Source organism: Salvelinus namaycush, chromosome 23, assembly GCF_016432855.1.
Source record: "Salvelinus namaycush isolate Seneca chromosome 23, SaNama_1.0, whole genome shotgun sequence".
Classification (NCBI taxonomy): domain Eukaryota; kingdom Metazoa; phylum Chordata; class Actinopteri; order Salmoniformes; family Salmonidae; genus Salvelinus; species Salvelinus namaycush.
The window spans coordinates 30,247,813-30,252,679 of NC_052329.1; positions in this window are offsets into that span (position 1 = coordinate 30,247,813).

The window sequence follows — 4,867 nt, forward strand, 5'->3', positions numbered from 1 at the left end:
AGAAAGAGCGAGAGAGAGAAAGAGCGAGAGAGAAGGGGCAGATAGAGAGGGAAAGAGTGAAAGAGTGGGGCAGGACTAAGACTCTGTTCTTCACCTCAGACACCTGCGCCTCTCCACAACTCTCTCATCAAGCACTCATTTTGTCCCCGGGCCGTGCCATTGTCCCGTGAAGGGCCCTTCAGCTGCGCTCTGAATAACCCCCATGTGCTCCCCGAAGTGGGCTCATCCCGGCTCTCTACTGAGAGGCAGACAAAACAGCAGATTCCAGAGCGCCGGCCCCTCGGCATTCCCCCGGCTTCAGGAGATAAAGAGAGAGGGAAAAACCTCTGACTGATTCCCCCCACCACTCCTCACCTCTCCTCACCCCATCTCTCTCTAGAAGGAGGGGGATAGAAAGGTGGTCTCAGGGTCAGAGAGCAATTAGAAAGGAGGGGAACAGAGTGGTGCTCCTGTTCCCCCAGTCAGCCAGCCAGCCAGCCAGTCAGCCAGCCAGCCAGCCAGCCAGCCAGTCCTCCTCCTTGGCAGCGCTTTGAGAAATGACCTCCATTGGGCTTACTGGGGAGTGGGTAGAGGGGAAGGAAATTTAGAAATGATTCCCCTCTCTCTGTCTGTCTGTGCTGCTATATTTAGCTGGCTAAAAGAGATGTATGTCCAAAGGTTTTTTCCACTCAGCATAAATGCATACGTTATATATACAACTCTTTTCCTGACTTGTGGAGTTTCTGCACTGCAAGGCATCATCGTTGGAAACATAGTGATTCCAGAGACCTGCTAAATTTGAAACTGGGAATACATGTTATTTTACTTTATGTACTCACTCAAACTCCACACTTAAGCACAGACACACACACACACACACACACACACACACACACACACACACACACACACACACACACACACACACACACACACACACACACACACACACACACACACACACACACACACACACACACAAAGTGTGTTTTGCTGATGCAGAGTCGTGGTCCTAGCCTGGCCGTGGTGTTGGAAGTGATTAGGGAGAAATATGCCTGTCTCCTGGTACTGTCAGTAACGGGCAGCAGCACATCAAAGACACGCCTGTCAGAATGATCTGGATCAAGCCGGTCCCATCTGGAACACATAAGACTTTTCACTCATTTAAACACTTTAAACACTGAACAGACATGGAGCTCCTGTCTCTGCTCAGCACTCACTGCTAATATCAGCATCCTCAACCCCTCATCTGGGCGTGTGTGTGTGTGTGTGTGTGCGTGCGGTGTGTCTCTGTGTGTGTGTGTGTGTGTGTGTGTGTGTGTGTGTGTGTGTGTGTGTGTGTGTGTGTGTGTGTGTGTGTGTGTGTGTGTGTGTGTGTGTGCGTGCGCGTGCGCCTGCCTGTTCCCCAATGTGTGTATGTGTTGTTGCTTGCCTACTACCTGTGTGTGTATGCGTGCTCTGTGTATTTAAATACGTCTCTGTATGCACCTTAATTCAGTATTTTTCATCATATACATGTATATTATCTTCTACATGTACAACATCCTCTCATTCCAAAACAGACATCAGTCATTAAATACGATTTTGAAGATTAAAAATAATATCCACACGTGACTTAAAGTGTTATGAGATATTTATAGACTGAATGCATAATGGCAAAGCTAATATTGTTCTGTCTGGGCAGAAGGAATTTAGTTCAGGCTTGTTGTTCTACTGTAGCATAGGACAGATAAGTATCTGTTCTGTACGATAAAGCTGTGCGCTAAGACAATGATGCTGTGTAGCCCTGCATGGATTGTGTTGACTGGAGTCACAGCCTTGTGTTATCTTTCCAAACACAACGCGGACACTCTGCTAAGTGTATTTTAATTGGCTTAGAGCTTCCTTCCATAAGAAAACACACCCCTGTGTGTGTGTGTGTGTGTGTGTGTGTGTGTGTGTGTGTGTGTGTGTGTGTGTGTGTGTGTGTGTGTGTGTGTGTGTGTGTGTGTGTGTGTGTGTGTGTGTGTGTGTGTGTGTGTGTGTGTGTGTGCGCGTGTGTGTGTGTGCGTGTGCGTGCGTGCGTGCGTGCGACTGACGTATCGGTGAAAGTCAGGGTGTGGTGAAGTCTGATCACTCACTCGGCCCTGTAGAAATGGACCTGTCAGCCTGTCCGGCCTACTACAGATCTGGGTGATACAGGCTTCCATTGTATGTGTGTATGTGTTGTACTTGAACTGCTCTCTCCAGTAACAGATCTTAACACTGAGCAGATACCATCTTTAGGGTGAGTGTGAGTGATTTAATACTAACAATTAAGGAAGGCATGTCAACCGGCAGCCTAAACCCCTGCTGTGGTCGGACTGGGAGTGGACCCTCGCCCCTATCTCCACCAGACAGAAGGAGAGGGTCACACACACAGACACACGCACACGCGCACACGCACACACACCCACACACACACACATATACACAAACACATAAGGAGAGGGGCATCATGCCCCGGCCAAGCCTCTTATTAACTACTGCTAGATGGACCTATCCTCCATAGCAGAGACCACTGTGACGTCACTCTACTCTAAGCTAACATGGTTACCTCAAGATCACATCAAGTCCAACTGACTTCTAAAATAAGAGCGATCAGTGAGAGGGCAGCACAAAATGGAGTGGAGAGGAGGAGGGAAGAGGAGGGGTGGTGGAGGAGAGAGTTTGGGCCCAGCCTTTTGGAGAAAGAAAGCGATGAAAACGATTCATTTTACAAGAACCAAGAATCTCACTTCTTACATGGCCAGCTCTGCTCCCATAAAGCCTATAGACATCCATATTAAAAGTTACTCCTGACGTGTTCCCCCTCATCATCCAGCTACAGGCTGGCTCTACCAACCCTCTGGAAGTGTTTGAAACAAAGTGGCTTCTCTACTTCAACCCCATTAACTAGTTAGAATAAACAAAACAATGTGTTTTTAATGGATGGTGAGAAACTCCCCCTCGACATCCTCCGGCCCTCACTCCCCCACCCCAAGCCAGAGTCACTGGTGAACGACACACACACACACACACACACACACACACACACACACACACACACACACACACACACACACACACACACACACACACACACACACACACACACACACACACACACACACGGACACACTCATATGGACCCACGCACACACACACACACACATACAAGCACACAAACACCCATACAGGTCGACTGGCCGGTGGGTTTCCCATGGCTGCAGCCTGCAGTGTCAGTATGATGGATGGGCAGGGGCGGTGGGGGCTGTCCTCGGCCCTCTCCTTGCCCCTCTGCTCTGCGTATTCCCTGGGACTGACAGGCACATTGTGGCGCCCGTGCAGCACTGTCCCTCCCACTGGCACTGCGACAGAGACCCCAGAAAACGCCCGCTTCACCAGCTGCACACTCACACACTTAGAAATACTCATACTCTCACACACTTAGAAATACTCATACACTCACACACTTAGAAATACTCATATTCTCACACACTTAGAAATACTCATACACTCACACACTTAGAAATACTCATACTCTCACACACTTAGAAATACTCATACTCTCACACACTTAGAAATACTCATACTCTCACACACTTAGAAATACTCATACTCTCACACACTTAGAAATACTCATACTCTCACACACTTAGAAATACTCATACTCTCACACACTTAGAAATACTCATACTCTCACACACTCACAATATTCAGACACACGCATAACACCATGCAGTCTCCCACATTCAACCTCTATTCTGCTCTCTTGAAACCACCCTGGACTCATGTAATATGGCACGTCTGATATACATTCTTATTCATACACACACTCACACATGCCCTCAGTCAAACCAAAGAAACATCGTGCCACACACAGGCACACAGGCATGCGGACAGTAATGCTGGTAGGCTTCTGCTCTGGCACTGGTCCTGGTAGTTTGTGCTGGTGAGCCTGGTCGTTTTTTTTAAAGTTGTTAGGTTGGTGTGCTGTTGCCATGTTGGGCTAACCATTAGCAGAACCTCGATTTCCATCAATCTCACGTTGTCTCTGATAATCGAGTGTTGCGCAAGATATGGAAGTACGGCAACGTGAATTTAAGGTTCCCAAATGGCACCCTATAACCTATAGAGTGCACTACTTTTGACCAGAGCCAAATGGGTGCTGGTATAATGTAGTGCACTATAAAGGAAATAGGGTGCAATTTGGGAGGAAACGTAGGTTAGCGTGCGGAGCTGTAGCCTGTACCTGAACCCCCTGCTGCCCCTCAGTGGGGGAGACATTAGCTTAGTGATGAATAAACACCACTGGGCCTCTGATGCCCACAACAGACACTCTGAGTGCTCTCACTCACTCACTCACCACACACACTCACCATACAAACACACAACACACACACACACACACACACACACACACACACACCCCCATAGACTAAGAACGCCTTCAAATAAAACTCTCCCAGCCAGCGTAAAACAATCCAATAACACAGCAAGCACTTATCAAAGTAAAACAATGCCCTAGCTCCTATCGTGTTGTAAAACCAAGACGCCTGCTTTTTATGTATCTAGTTTTCTTCTGACATCTAACAGTACTTTAAATGTGCCTTCTGGTTTGGTGCTCTCTCCTTTTCTACTTGAATTTGTTTTAAGGTCGTGCTGGTAGTATGTGTGTGGTTATGAAGAAACGTTTATGAAACCGCTGCTAAAGCACTTTTCTCTGAGTGATATGACACTGTTTAGGCTGAGCCTAGTGGTTCTTAGGAGCAGCAGTGTTTAGCACTGGGTCAAAGGTCATTTGAATAGAAAGAGAGGATACCAGAACAGCCAGACAACTAGAGTGTGAGGGTGTGACCAACCGTGCGTGTGTGTGTGTGTGTGTGTG